Raw genomic sequence first — 16500 nt, forward strand, 5'->3', positions numbered from 1 at the left:
ACTTTTGAAACTCCGTGGCAACTTGTGGAGTGTGAGCAATGCCAATTGACTCGAGTCCACCTTCTGACCAACCGCTGCGAGCTGGTCCCGCACAACTTTCACCTTTGTCGGATGGTCATGCACACTATCATCCTCATTCATATCAAGATTATAAAGCTGGTGTTGAATAGTAATGATACAGGTTGTATTATCGGTTTTATACAGCTCCTTCAGTATGGCCCACACCTCTGAAGACGTCTCTACCAACTGGATATGAGGAATCACAGCATCTGCTGTTGTGCCAATTAGCATTGCTAAGGCTTGAGCATCCCTCTCCTCCCATGCACTGAATTCATCCGCATCTGCTTCAACTAAAACTTCACCTTTTTGTCCACAATGTCCTCCGGCTTCTCCTCGGTCCCAATCACTATCTTCCACAGCTTCCGTGCCAATAGATGGCTTCGGATCTTGACTTTCTAGATTGGACAGTTCGTCCCATCGAGCTTTCCAGATTCACCAAAATTGGGAATAAATGAAGAAGGAAGATGATTGGAGAAGGAGGAAGGACAAGCAGTGGGTGTAGAGGCTTCTGAACGTTGATCCATCTCAGTAAATAGCAAACTGAAAAACTGAAGCCAAAAAAGATGTATAGACCTCCTATGCTAGCCTGAGCTGAAAACAGAATGGCCTTTCTGCCAAGGGACTCCTTCCTTCAGAGAGTGCTTTGATCAAGAAGAGTTGAGAGCCTATGGCTCTGATACCATGTTAGAAATCAAGAGGGAATGACTCACTCAAACCTCCACCCAAGATCTCTCCAACTCTTACACACACTCAACTCAGAAATAAATATGGACAGAGAGAGAGAGAGAGAGAGTATATTCATCCACCAGATGGTGGGCAGAAAAATAGCTCCAAGGGAGCAGTACAAAACACAGCAGACTGCTGGAGAAAACTGATGGACTCTCTCTCAATGGAGGAGTAGGCCTTTTATAGGCACTGCCCAGGCCCCTTGAGTTGACTGACCAACAGGGTCGGTACCCTGTCTGGTGGCAGACCATATGGGCCCTAGAAAACTGACCAGGGCCCTGGTTGGGCTGACTTGGCCTGCCACAGGCCCCTATATAAGGGTGCCCTGTGCATCCAGTCTTCTGCGCTGCTGCAGGAGCCTCATGTGAGGACTAAAGCCCTGTTTTACTTGCTGTTGCAGGCTGCAACCAGCCCGTGTGCTGGTCAGGTGGGCACAATGAGATTCTAACAATAAGTGCATTGGACAAGAAAAAGCTTGGTAGAGTCTCTAGGTATGCTTAAGAAGCCTATCTTGGTGGATGATCCCATTGATCGAGCCTTTATTTGTTTGATGAGATAATCAATCATGCCATGGCTTAGTTGAGTCTTTTAGCCAAGCCATAGGATTAGTTAGGTAGCCACCTCAATCCACAATCATGTAGGCCATAGTATAGCTAAGCATAGTAGTGCCAAGTAACAATACGTGTTAAAAGCATAAAACCTAGCCCAAACTGGCACATAGGAATGTAGATTGACATAGGAGTGTAGATTCACATTCCTCAAACTAGCATGTGGGTGGTAGTGTGATTAGAATCGAGCGAAGCTCAAACTTTTTTATGGAGAGTAGATGGCAGATGAATTGTGATCAAAATACATGTACTTAGCAACATCTTGTAGCATGTAAGAAGTTGACCAAGAAGAAGGAAGTCTAAGTTTATAGTAGTGAATAGGTGAAAAGCAAATCAAACAAAGCTTGCTTTATTAGCACTGCCTCCTTAGTGCTATAGTGGAGGATTGAAACTCTTTTGTGAATTTTCACGTTATTTTTTCTAGTCTATTTGGCCTCACACTTTATTAGCATTGCCTCTTAGGGGGAGTGCTATCGTGGAGAGTAATTGTTTTTTAAATAAGGTTGCATCTTGTTCTTTAAAAAATTAATGAAGTTGCATGTTTCAAATTGAAACTTAGGGAGATCATCCAAGAAAAATTCCCTTCTAATAGCCTGATGCCCTTTAAAAAATTGTTTGCTTTCTCTTTTGCATCCAAAAGCGCTTGGTTTACCACTATATTAAGAGGCAGTGCCCACGCTCACTTCTGCACTTTTATTGAAGAAAGCTTACTTTTTCAAATAAAAGATTTCATTTTAAAAATAAACAAGGGGCTTGAGAAAGGCCAAAATCATCTTGTGGTGCTGACTTGGGAAGGTGTGTTAAAATCCTACTAAAAGGTGAAGGCATATATTAGTGTTGCAAGTAAAAGGAAAGTGTGTGTGTGGGAGGGGGGGCATGCACATGGGTGTGTTTGTGTGCGTGCGTGCACATGTGTGACATAGGCGCATGCCCATGCATATGCACATAGGCATTGTAAGCTCATGGGCATGCTTGTATGCACAAAACTTGAACGAAAACTTCGCACATCTGGGTGTAGAAATAGTGGGCCCATTTCATGATTTTTGGTTGAGCAATCCTTGCCGATTGTTGTGGCACGATAGCCGCATGATGGTCTGTATGCTTGATTTGAGTTAGTAACTGGACATCCCTGGCCGATTTGATCATGTCCTCTTGAATGATATCGGTGAAATTTACGCGGCCTTTCTATCGTTTCGGTCATATCGGCATATCGGTCCTAGAATCTGCTCTAAGCCTCACACCTGTGCATGCCTTCCTAAAATTATTGGCGGCCTGGCCCAACCCTACGTGGACCACATCAATGCTAAGTGATGATTTTTGGCCCTCACCTATGCGTTATGAAGGATGCACATTCAGATCTCCGTGTTGCAGATTTTGAACAACTCGCCCACCAAATCCATGTCGATGTGGCAAGGGAGGCGTTCGGTGATTGGCGATCAGTTGTAGCTCCGTTGTTGCGAGCAGGTGCCCCTGGATGGTGTTATCTCTCAAGATGTCGTAGGTTGCTGTAGTGTGACAACTCTCCCCTTTCCCCTCACCCTTTCATGTGCACTCTTCACGTCCCGCGTTTCATGAGTGCAACACACACGTTGCAACTCATGAAATGTCACATGAGGGCATGAGCCCATTACTAAACAAGAAGGTACTCAATGGGAAACCAAGAATGTCTCAAAATGCTTTACTTCCAAAGGTAAACGTATGAGAATGTACGTGTCACTACAGAAATGCCAACGTCGACTGTGAGTGAGTACCACTTCCCATATACTCACCCCACCTCAATAGAGCTTGAGCTCTTGCTCAAGTGTAAGGGGCGTAGACACAAAAGTCTAGCCTCAAACACGGTTGATGTGAATGAGTGACCACAAACACACGCAAAAGCCTAACCTCCATTCGGGAACGCTCTGAATGAGTGGCCGGCCACACACCCACTATGCTACTCATCTTCAACTTCAAAACTTCACCTTCTCCTCATAACGGGGGGGCATTACAATGAAAGAATGACTCAAGTTGAGGGGAATTTCTTGTTAAACACACTAGCTAGAATATTTACAAAGAACACCTTTTGGCACAAACCTGTTTTGAATAGAAGCCCAAGTTCATGCCACACACAAATCTTTCTTTGGAGCATAAGTCTTGATGAGGGGGATTAAAATCCATACACAACCAAGAGTAGATCCTCCTTGCCAAAACTTCCACCCCATAAGTAGTGTTACATCTGAATGAGCTGTTACCGCACCTGGCTAAAATTTCCAACACACCCAAAGAAAATATTCACAAGCACGCCCCAACGGTGAGTTCACTATCACTGGAGCACCGATGACGAGGTTCAGTGCTTCAAATAGTGAGACATTATGGAGCCTGTTTTGTCGGATCTGCTTTGAAGTACCTGCGTTACCCAATGCTACGCCAAGCCAGTCTTTTTTCATTTGAACATTCTAGTTGGAGTTCACTTGTAATAGTTGGTACGATGATGAGTGTAAGGCCTTACACCGTCAACTCAGATTCGAAACCAAAAACAGTCTTCCGAGCACACTAGATACGCTACATGAATACCGTAGACTGGTATGGAGGAAGAAACTAGACTTTATTCGTTGAAACGAGGAGGAGCTACTGAACATTTTGTTTAGTAACAACTCTAAGGACTTTTGGTGGAGATTTGTAGAAGGACGGTCCCCTCCGCCACTCACTGACACCCAGATCTGGTTTGATTATGCATGCACACTTTATGACATCCCAAATTAGCCAGTCCCTAGCCTCTCACACATGCCTCATCCTACATCCTGCACCCTCTTCACTAGAGGAGGGGTAAAGGATGCTGTAATGAAACTTCATAATCGTCGAGCGAAGGATCATGAGGGACTATGCACCGAGTTCATTGCATATGGGATTAACCTCCTAGCCCCGATCTTAGCAAAGCTTTTTAATGAAGCGGTTTGTTTGGGATTTCCACACACTTGGACCATTAATACTATCTCACCCATCCAAAAGGCAGGGGATCACATGAGCTCAGAGAACTACAGGACCATTATGATTGGACATGTCATGTCCAAGATTTATGCATCAGTACTTGACTCCGAGGTTAGCAAACTCACAGAGTGTCAAGGACTCAGCGCAGCAGGACAGGCCAGATTTCGGTGTGATCATGGAACCATGGACCACATTATGATGCTCAGATGTATCATCGAGGAGGCGAGGTCACGGAAGCAGAGGGTTTATTGTTGCTTTGTGGATTTTTGCAAGGCATTTGACATGATCCCGAGAGCCCCCCTCATATGGTGCCTACAGGAATTGGGTTATGACCAGGAGATCATTGGGCTATCATGGCACTTTACGAGAGAGTTTCTTGCAGAGTTCGGGTAGGATCCGGGTGGACAGACGAGATCATGAGTACGATCCAGGTCAAAGAAGGGTGTCCTTTGTCGCCTACCTTGTTTGGCCTCTACATTGGCGAGCTTGAGATAGTGATGCAGACACAGGGGGGTGTAAGTTGCTCTCTTGCAGGCACGCTGATCCAAATTTTGCTCTATGCAAATGACGTGGCTCTCTTGTCTTCCTCAGCAAAGGGGCTTCAGAGACACCTAGATGCACTACAGTCCTTTTGTGAGTCTCATGATTTGAAGGTCAACGTGGGTAAAACCAAGGTCATGATCTTCAATACATCTCGAGCCATCATGCATCAGGAGCAGTTCACATTTGCGGGGTCATCTGTTGAGATAGTTTCATCATACACTTATCTTGGGGTTATCTTCTCCGGATCGAGCTTCACTATGAGACCGGCGATGTAGGCACGCTTGAGTAGAGGGTATGCCTCATTGGCCAGGCTAGAGAGGCAGTGCTTCCGCTCACACTTTCAGGATCCACACACCAAGGGGTTTCTTTTTTACTCCTTGGCTCGCCCAGCGGGGATGTACAGCAGTCCTTGTTGGGGGCCAGACTTGTCGGATACAGAGTGGGCCCGTGTGGAGTAGCTACAAGTTCTCATGCTATCATAGATGATTCGTGGTAAGTCATCCGTTCCTCACCAGATCATTCAGGCTGAGTTTGGGTCACCCCCTTTACAGCTAGATGCTGCATTTCAGGTCATCACATATCTGTACCGAGTTAGGGAATATGGGAATTATACCTCAGGGCATAGCAGGCTACCATGGATAGCTCTATCCTCTTCTATGGCACTTGCAGCAGGAGGAGATTAGAGGTGCTAGTATGCACATACAGAGAGATGGTTTGAGCGACTAGGGCTCCACATGGATAGACTACCTCCCTTCCAGTATAGCATGGATGCTCCGTTCTCTCCCCTCTTATCACACGAGGTCAACCAGGTTATCCGTGAGGATCTACTACAGCTACACACTTTTCGGACCTGGTTGGAACCGAGTGAACTCCCAGTGAAGCTTAGCTTCTATAGAGATCACTTCTTACATATCACAGCGAAGGGTTTCATTGACCCACCAGGATACACACAGATTCACCTACCCCACTCGATGAGGATCTCTCTTGGGCAGTTCCGGGTCTCTTCACACAGACTTCGTATTGAGAGCGGTAGAGCAGAGCGACTACCCAGGGAGCGGTGCATATGCACACTATGTGACATACAGGAGGTTGACAGAGGAGCATTTCATCTTCAGGTGTCCTGTGTACTATGAGATCCGAGGATGTTTCCACTGCCTCTTCAGAGATAGTTATGGGATTTTAGCCCATTTCCTCTCCTACCCAGACCAGCGGTGTTTGGCAGGTTTCATTCATGAGGCACTTAGACACCACGAGAGGATACTCCGAGCATGGAGACAGGAGTAGACTTCTTCCTCGGTTGATCGCTCTTAGAGCTCTATCACAGAGTTCTTTCAGCTAGATCACATGGACCCCAATGAGATGAGGCCTCGACATGACCGTGACCTGAAGCCCGTGACTCGATAGCTCAGACAGAGGGTCGACACACAGATCACACTTGGAGACACCCCCTCCTTGTTTAGAGTTGGAGCCCGACTGATGGGGGTCACAGTAGCCCTGGTTAGACATAGAGCTACGACCAGGAGACGTGCCAGGACCGCACCTCTGAGTGGCTGACAACACTCTATTGCCGACTTCATGCCTCCATTGCCTCATCCATCCTGATATCTTGCTGTTGCTGGGGATGGTGATGATATTGATGATGATGCTGAGATTGATATATAGTCGACCATCGACATGACTATGTTGTACTTAGGACTTAGTACTGCCATTCTGCATTTTTTGCATTTTGCATTTTGCATTGGTATGGACGCTCGTTTAGTAGCTCCACTACCACAGCTCATTGTATCAGGATTTTCACAGTCTCATAGACCCATCGGTCTTCCGAAGACTTTAATAAACTTTCTTTCTTTCTTACTTTCTTGTGTTCACAATCATTTCCATTCTTGTTTCTACATGTGGTATAAGAGCTAGTCGACTCAGCCCACCTCCTTCCCACTCTCTTACGTGCTCCCATCGCAATCATGTCACGGAGAAGAAGGTTCCATCGCTTGGTGACTTTGTTTCAGCTCACCCACATCGTGTGAGAGGGAGAACTCAACTTTCTGCCAAAATCACCAAGCGAGTTTGCCCTACAAAGTTCTCCCTCTCACACGACGTAAGCCCTACAACAGTCATAAAATCCGTACACTGTATGGATTTTTTGCCTCACCACTAGTCCCTCTTGGGCCCCTTGAATATGTCGTACAATAGTTGTACACTGTACGGACTGCTATTGTATAGTCCGTAAACTGTACGGACTGCTTAATAGTCCCACATAGCTCGCCATTTGCAGCTCGATAGCCCACCTTAGAGCCTCAACACTCAGCTCCACCTCTAGATGCTCTTGCCTACCATTTGGGCAGCAGGTGCTTGCATTTGATTCCCATTCAGCTCTCCTCGACCCTCACTTCATGCTCGATGCATTCTTCTCCTGAAGCCTCGCCATTTGCAGCCCATTTTGCCTCTACATTGCATCGACCTGTGTCTTGCAAGGTGCATTGCACATGTGACATTGCTTTGTGATAGTTTTGGGTTGCATTTCAATTTGCATAGTGTTCCACAGGTGTCTTGCGACTTGCATTGCATAGGTGACATTGCAATTTCAGCTTGGGAGTTGTGCATTTCAAGGCCAAGGATTGGTTGAAGGTGTATGCACATTTTGGATGCTTTTTGAGCAAGTTTTTCCATTGCATCGTGAGCCAGTGATTGGCTGAGATTCAAGACAGTTTTGGGGCAGATTTTGGTTGCATTTGAGCTAGTGTTTGGCATTGCAATTTGAGCCAATGCTTGGCTGTGTTTGAGGACAAATTTTGGGATATATTTTTTGCACTTGTTTGCATTTTGTGTCCAAGGAAGGGATTGTGATTGAGCAGAGTTTTTGGAATAGTTTTGCTATCATTTCCTTTGCAGATATCTTTGCAAGTATTTTGGAGCTGTTATTATGTCGCTCTGTGACAATTTTGGGACCATGTCTGAGGCAGATAAGTTGGATGGACCCAACTATACCATTTGGTCTTTTATGCTAAAAAAATATCTTGGTTGGCAAAGGATTGTGGGACATTGTGAGTGGAGATGAGACTAGGCCTAGTGGCGCCAGCTCTAGTGCATCCTCTACTACAACCGTACTCTAGGTTGTGCTCCCATTCAAGCTACTACTGGCATTTAGCCTCCCACGAAGGATCAGAAGCAATTTGATCGTAGAAATTCCCATGCACTATTCTTGGTTGCATTGAATGTCAAGAGACATATCTGGAGGACTCTTGCAGGAATGCAAAGGATGCTTGGGATAGGCTATCCACCATGTACAATGTCAAGAACAAAGCACGCACCATTGCCTTGATAAATCAGCTCAATGACAAAGATGTAAGAGGATCAGATGGTCACTGAGCATATTGCACATCTCACTGATCTTAGGGATCAACTTGCCAATGTTGATGAGGAGATTGATGACAAGAAAATAATCTCAATCACTCTCAATAGTTTGGTTGAATCCTTTGGCACTTTTGTCACTTCATTGACCATCATGTTCAAGGCAGCTCCATTGTAAGAGCTGGTTGGTTTGCTCTTACAAGAAGACGAGAGAACCTCTACCTTTGCCCGTTCCAAAGGCCAGGGTGCCTGCCACTCATGAGAAAGCAAAGTTTCAACCCAAGGGGCAAGGACACCCAAGAAGTGCTAAAATGTATCATATACATCATTCTTCTACCAAATCGGATATACCCATATGTACTTTGTAGCAACATCAATAAATGTCACAAAGTAAGAGGTGCCACCCAGTGAAACGGTAGGCATAGGCCTACAAACTGCACTATGAACCAACTGCAATGGCTCAACATACCTCTCACTGACTGTTTTCCTCACAAAAGAGGATCTGACTGCTGATCATCATCACAATCATGACATAAAATTTGAGAGACATCCATAACAGGAATGTATCTCAATGTTGTAAGGGCTTCCATACTTGCAGTAGACATATGTCCAAGTTTGGCATACCATAAACTAACTGATGGCTGCTTACTAATCATAAGCATCTTATCATGGACACCTGATACATGCAATGCATAAGAGAATCCAACCCATGATCCCCTAGCCATAACCAGATTGCCTCTAGCAATCTTCCATGCATGATCACCCAAAGAGACATGATAACCTGCCTCAACCAACTGTCCAGTACTGATCTTGCTCGTAGCAAGTCCTGGCATATGTCTAACCCTCTGTAGAATAAGAATAGAGCCACTAGGCATAACAAGGTGGATATCCCCATAACCATAGACATCCATAGAATGATCAATGCCCATCAAACCACTCTCCACAATGCATTCCTGATATGCACTGAACCATGACCTATGAGGGGTCATATGACATGAAGCACATGGATCTAACATCCAATCACCGAGAATGGGTACATCAGTGGCCAAGAAGGAGGTGTCAGACATAGACAAAAGAATGCCTTCATTACTGCTACTGTCAGTGGAAACCCTGGCATCCACGCCTTGAAGCTCATCATGCTTCTTCTCCTTCTTCCTATCATTCTTAACCTTGCTCTTGGAATTCCCCCTTGAACATGACTTGTTTCTACCAATTGATCTACTTTTGGAGTGCATATCAAGGCTGTATTTCAGCACATCAGGGCATTTCAACCCATCATGCTGTAACATAACACTATCATGGTCATACATCTGGCATACGCATGGCAATCTACACCTTGTACACCATCATGTACCTACAAGTAGACTGACTTCGAGAGTGATGACTGAATGATAGAGCATGCTTGCTCATCCATGTCATCCCAATCACTCTGTTTAATGCTATTAGGCTTGACACCTTTGCATTGAATGGGCTTATGCTGCCTCTTCTGCACTAACACATCATAAATCTGCTCTTTCCAATACTGAAAGTTTGATCCATCCAACCTCTCAATATCAAAGAGAGCACTACCAGTTGTAGATGCCATATCTGTGGCACAATAGCTCACAACCAAAGAGCAGTATAGTGCAATAGGCAACCCAAATGACCAAAAAATATAGTGTTGTCCAAACCAATCAGGTCTCCGAATAAACTGGCTGATCCAATGCTCAAAAGCACTCAGCCATAAAGAGGCATAAACAAGAATATATGCAGCCCAGTAACCTGCAAATGCCTGGCAATCCAAGTAGGAAATGCACTGAACCAAATGAGAAATGCCTGCTCAACCAATGGCAATAGGAGCCCAGCTCAACTATCCATAAACATCAATGTGGCATCCACCAATGCAAATCCATAATGCATCGAAATGGCATTTACTGCATCACCAATGCATCACCTCAAGCGCGCAATCCTTTGGCAACAAAATCAAGCATTCACCACTTGCCAAATGTGCCAAAGTGACTTGCCAAAATGCCAATAATGCCCTTGGACTGAAGTGAGATCCCAATCACTTTCTGTAATTTACTGTGAGTTCCCAATTCACTGTTGCGCAAGAGAAATTCCTACAACAATACCTCAAAGCCACTTTGGGCAAGATAACATGCTATCCTTGTCTTTGAACAGCGATATCTTTTCACTGAAAGACCGGATGCCAAAGCTGTAAACAGAAAAGTTGTAGCTGGTAGAAAGATCTACAACTTGTCAGTTGACCTCAAGAGCCAAATCCTTGTGGATTGTCAGATATTCTCACCTGAAAAATAGCTTCCTGCACATTGGTTACAAATAGACAGTAGACTACAACTTTTTGTGGTTTTGCAGAGGCTGTAACTCCTGCAACTTATACCAAATCAACTTGCTTCCAAAAGCAAAGTTGTAGTATGTTCTGTGTACTACAACTTTCCAGTTCGGCATAAAGTGCAATTCCGCACCAGAAAATAGATATTCAGTCCTGAAAATGACTATTTTGTCATTAAAAAAACAACAGCAGCTTCCTTGTATGTTTGCTGCCCTTTACAACATTCATCTGCTCCGGAAAAACAGCCCAAAAAATGATCAAAATACATCCAGCAGATCACCTCATATGTCAACTACAACACCAGCAAAATGGCAAGTACAATGCCCAACCAAATCAGCCCCGAGAATGCTCACAGATCAGCGATAAAATAGCCCAAAAGCACTGGACTAATGAGCACACACAGCTCAGCAGTAGGCTGCAACCAATTGCTCAGTGCACAAGCACAAAAATGCCAAAACTCCACTATGCAAATCCCGTAAAAAACAAGTAAAATGTCCTGCAAACGCCTCAAGATCAGCGTGTCTGGCAGCTCAAAGAGCACAAATGCAATCATTGGCAATCCCCCAGGCATCCAACTGCATCAAACATGCAATCCAGAGGCTCCCCAATAGCTCCCAGATGAGCTAGAGACAATGGTAAAGAACTATGCCAAGACTGGAACCTGCAAGTGCCAAGAATGGCTATGGCGCCAAAATAAGACCCAAATCTGCCGGGAAGAAACCTCAATGTGAGGTTATAGGTAGCACAATTGCAAATTTTTAGGAAGCCTGGCATCAACGGAATCGCAATCGGAGGACTGTGCGAACTCCACCACAAGTTGCATATGCAGCTCTCCAGCGCTCCTTCACGGTCTCCTACACCAAAGAAGTTGCTCACCAACCGACTCCTGGCTCACAGAATAGCAGCAGCAATTGCTCTTGACGCCTATCTACTAGCTGCCCATGACACCTAAATAGCTGCCATTAAGCTCCTTATGACCTTAGCAGCTCCAATGAGCTCCAAGGTGCCCTCGGCTACACGGGTGATAGCAAATGACCGGCTCCATCAACCTCACAGCAAAGCAATGGACTTTACAGCCTTGCCTTCAAGCAATTCGCCTCCTTCAACGAAGCACACAGCATGGGCTTCGATGCTTCCAGCATTCACACAACAAAGAACCCGACTGCTCACAACGGATGTACCAAAACTCCCAGCTGCTCCATAGTTGCCGTGATTCTTCCAACTCAGCTAGCAGCGTTAAGTGCCTTCATAGACCCGGCTAGCAAGCCTCTCTCCATCGATTAAGGCAAGGCCAACAAGATGCTTCGTCCAACCGATCGGATTACAGCAGCTAACGTCTACGGACCTCCAAGCACCAGTAGTCGAGATAACAGTACCGCCTCCTTCCTTATCCACCACGGCTACAACAACTGTAGCAATCAGTCGCTCCACAAGCTCAATGGCCAGCAGCTCTGATACCAGTTGAGGGGGAAGAGCAGAGCACTCAGGAAGGGATAAGAAGATACCAAAAGTGGTGGAGCAAAAGCTACTCCAGCTTATTCCTCTATCATATATATATGAGTATATATGGGCACTGTACAAGTGGGTGGGCACACTGCCCTTTACCCCAACATGGGGGTCGATAGGCCACCGACCACACGATAGAACCATTCGGCCCACAGCCATCCAAGATCATCTAGGACTCCAAACGGGCCCCGCAACCCGAGAGTGGGCTGCCCCGAGAAAAGCTCCGTCTACCCTCAATGCGGTCAATCATGGGATGCCTTCCTGCACTTGCATGTAGCCTAGTTGGTAGTGTGCCAACTCCGTCTAGCCATCAGGCCACACATGGCCCCCATCTAGTGTAAACCAGGACCTACCGAATAACCGAGCTACTCAAATGCCTTCCATATGGGGGGGCTTACAAGTAGAGTTAGCTGATTCCCGCGTAGTTACACGAGAGTGGAGCATTGATATCTAACAGGTAGAACAGTGCGTCACACGATGGGCGAGGTTGAGGTGACGCGGGGGCGAGGACGTGTCCCATGGGCACTGAGGGAGGGTGAGGTGCATTGAGTGGCGGTGCGACCATACATGATGCACGACGCAGAGGCGCATCGGGCGGGCGCATCGGGCGACGAGGAGGACAAGGCCGATATGGGCAACACATCAAGGAATGTAGTATGGTCTTGAGACAGCAATGCGAAAGTAACTACTTTTTAAAAGGGGTTTACAGAACTAGGCCAGATGTGGTCTACAAAACACAAGAGGTGGAACTCTTGAGAAGAAATCCAAAGGGAGTTTGGCCTTTCTATTCATGGTGGCCTCCTTGATCAGGAAACACCGCTCATTATGGGAGGGTAATATCCAGTAGAAGGGAGGGAATGTCCTTATCTACTATAAAGAGTTTAGCTAAGGAGCCTCTTCCCATTTGCTGCCTATCCCTACTCCTTTTGAAGACATTGAAGGTCATATACATAGGGTCCTAAACACTAGGTGGAAAAAATAGGATAGTCAAAGCTGCTGGAAGTCTAAATTTCTCAAGGTTTGGTTAAAGAAGATCCATGAGAAAATGTCAGCCCTTCTCTGGTTGATCCTTCACAGAAAGTGGTTTGGACTAATGCCAGAGGTTTACATATTGGCAAGGGGATGGAAGTCTCATTAGACTATGTTTTTGACATGTGCCATGTTGTTCTTGCAATCTGTGTAGGAGCTACTTTTTTGGGCCTTGTGATCAATTAACTTCATTGTGGGTTTTGCCTGAAGGTTGTTCGAGCCCAATAAGCTTTTGGTGCAATCTAGAGCACTTTTTGTCGTAGTCATGAAATCTGGAGGAATTTGATAATACATTATACAAACTCTTAAAATGAGGAGAATGGGCGAAGAGGTTTATAGCAATTAGGATCTAGGAAAGGCTTCTAAGCTAGAAGTGATAAGAAAAAAGAAATAGGAAAATAAAGAGAAGAGGATGGGTGGGAGTTAGATAGTTAATCTCTTTGTTAATAAGGGAATGTGGAAAATCTCTGTGTTAATAAGGGAATGTGGAAAAAAGCTTTGAGGGTCATAAGAAACTCCTCCAAACCCCTATTGGTTTCATCACCTTCACAAGAAACTCATCCAAACCCCTATTGGGCGTTAGTAAGGGAATGTGGAAAAAGGCCTTGAGAGTCGCAAGAAACTCATCCAAACCCCTATTGGAAAAAAGCCTTAAGGTTCACAAGAAACTCATCCAAACCCTTGTTGGTTGAATACATACTCTAGAGTTGTTTGTGTAGAACCACTTGTTGTTCCATGTGTCATGACCTTGCTGAATTAAGTCCTAAGCCAGTTCCCTATTTTGTTTTGGTTGCTGTTGCTACTGATCCTAAGTGGTATATTGGCTTTTCGTGAGGTTAGTAGCATTCTCTTGATCAAGGAACCATGGGACTAATGTAGGTGTTGATGTTGATCCTTTGCTAGCGATTGGTGCATCTTGATGGGATGATTTGTCACCAAACAACCCTCGATGAGTGTCTGGGATCCAACATTTACCAAGCACGGAGGCTCCCGTTAAGGTACTTGCAGAAACTACAAAAAACTTGCAAGGCACAAGGTAATTGTCCAGGGAAACATTCAACATTAAAGACCAATAACCTTAATAGAGGTACCTTCTATGGATTGAATTTTAGAAACACATACTTCAAAGTGTACCTGGCCAAGATGCTTTAATGTCTCTCAAGAGATGAGGTTGTGGCTTGCTTGATTATCCTACACATAGTAGCTTCACGCCACTAGCTTTTTAACCAAGTGCAATGACCAATTATGTGAATCAACGGTTCCTCTCATACTAAGTTGGATGACTATTGCAGCACTGCTGCTCATCAGTAGGGTAAAAATAACCTATCTCATGACGGTCTAAACCCAGCTCATATTCCCTATTGGTAGGTGAACAATCCAACACTTGGTGCATAGGAAGAGCTGACATCGAAGGATAAAAAAGCAATGTTGCTATGAACGCTTGGCTGCCTCAAGCCAGTTATCCCTATGGTAACTTTTCTGACACCTCTAGCTTCAAATTCTAAAACACCAAAGGATTGATAGGCCATGCTTTCATAGTTTGTATTCATACTGAAAATCAAAATCAAATGAGCTTTTACTCTTTTGTTCCACATGAGATTTTTTTCTCGTTGATCTCATCTTAGGACACCTGCGTTATATTTTAATAGATGTGCCACCCTAGCCAACAAACTCCCCACCTGACAATGTCTTCTGCCTAGATCGGCACACGGAATTTCCTTAAGACCAGAAGCAGGAGCCAAGCTCGACCTCCACCTCACGGAGTAACGAAATGTTAAAAGTAGTGGTATTTCACTTGCATCAGAAACTCCCACTTATTCTACACCTCTCAAGTCATTTCACAAAGTCGCGGACTAGAGTCAAAAGCTCAATAGGGTCTTCTTTCCTCGTTGATTCTTCCAAGTCCATTCCCTTGGTTGTGGTTTCGCCAAATAGTAGATAGGGACATTGGGAAACTTGTTAATCCATTCATGCGTGTCACTAATTAGATGACGAGGCATTTGGCTACCTTAGGAGAGTCATAGTTACCTCCGTTGTTTAACCGCACTTGGTTAAATTTCTTCACTTTGACTTAAAAGCACTGGGCAGAAATCACATTGCGTCAACATCCGCAGGGACCATCACAATGCTTTGTTTTAATTAAACAGTCGGATCCCCCTTGTCTATACTAGTTCTGAGGCAGCTGTTCACCACCTAGGGAGGGCCTCCTCGAGGAGCGATGTTCTACGTCGATTGGCACGCGAAGGTTTGCCCTCGCCACTGGTGTAGCTCAGGCAGACCCTAGATAGCCTCCGGGGTCAGTTCGTAGCCCCTAGAACTAGCCCTCACAGCCAATCCTTTCCCCAAAGCTACAGATCCATTTTGTCGCCTTCCCTTGCCTACATTGTTCTATTGACCAAAGGATGTTCACCTTGGAGACTTGATGCAGTTATGAGTACGATTGGGCATGATCAGTAATTGCTCCTACAAATTTTCACGAGCCATCGGGGTGCATCGGACACCGTGAGACATGCAGTGCTTTATTAGTCCGCTAGACCCTATCTCTGAGTGATTCGATTTCAAGATGGGCGGGCTCTTAAAAAGAAAAGAGAACTCTTCTCGGGTCCCCCACTTGCATTTCTAGATTCGGTCACATTATTGTCCACCAATAAACTTAATATAGTTGAGTCATAAGTGCCTAAATTCTTTCTCAAGAATGTGAAAAGTAGAGGAAATGCAAGCTAAACTTTATTATACCTGATCCCGGACCCACAGAACCTAGTCATCCCCCCTTAGAGCACACAACACATGGGGAAAATAAGTAGAACAATCCTAGATTGAGGGACTCATATGTCAATATGGGCCCCATTATCCAAATCCGTTCATCCAAAAAAGTGGAACTAGAGACAAACATTCGAAAAACAAACACAACTATGTAGGTTGAATAAAAAACTCATAAGCATCTAGGTTGAATCAAAAACTTACACAAAGATAAGGTGAAAGTGAGCTTGTGTGTGTGTGTGTGGGGGGGGGGGGCTATGCATGCATGCACGCATGTGTCCATGTGTGTGATCCTCAATTCTTCCTTCCAACTTTCCAATCTCTCAAGACCCTACTCAAAGCACTACTAAAACATTGGTCGAACATCCCAAGGCAATATAACCATAGGTGGGTAACTTACATGAGAGGTGGAAATTTGAGCTAAATTTAACACAGCTAGGATTGGAGCTACCTTTAGGCTAGTCACCAAGATCCCAACCCCCTCCCTAGATTACACTCTTCTGTAGCAGAGATGATCATATCAAATGGGGTTCTTGGATTTGGGGTCATTTCTAAGATCTCTACATTTCTGATAACCACACCATGCTCCAACTTCTAGATGCCTCTCTTTCTAGATAGAGA

At 45.0% G+C, this 16500-nt stretch overlaps 1 pseudogene; it reads right to left on the bottom strand.

Moving 5' to 3' along the window:
• Window positions 1-14101: 14101 nt before the first annotated feature.
• Window positions 14102-15512, bottom strand: LOC147905845 (25S ribosomal RNA; annotated as a pseudogene).
• Between the last annotated feature and the right edge of the window lie 988 nt (window positions 15513-16500).

Source organism: Dipteris shenzhenensis, chromosome 1, assembly GCF_047967505.1.
Source record: "Dipteris shenzhenensis isolate YYH24624 ecotype China chromosome 1, Dip_SZ_1.0, whole genome shotgun sequence".
Classification (NCBI taxonomy): domain Eukaryota; kingdom Viridiplantae; phylum Streptophyta; class Polypodiopsida; order Gleicheniales; family Dipteridaceae; genus Dipteris; species Dipteris shenzhenensis.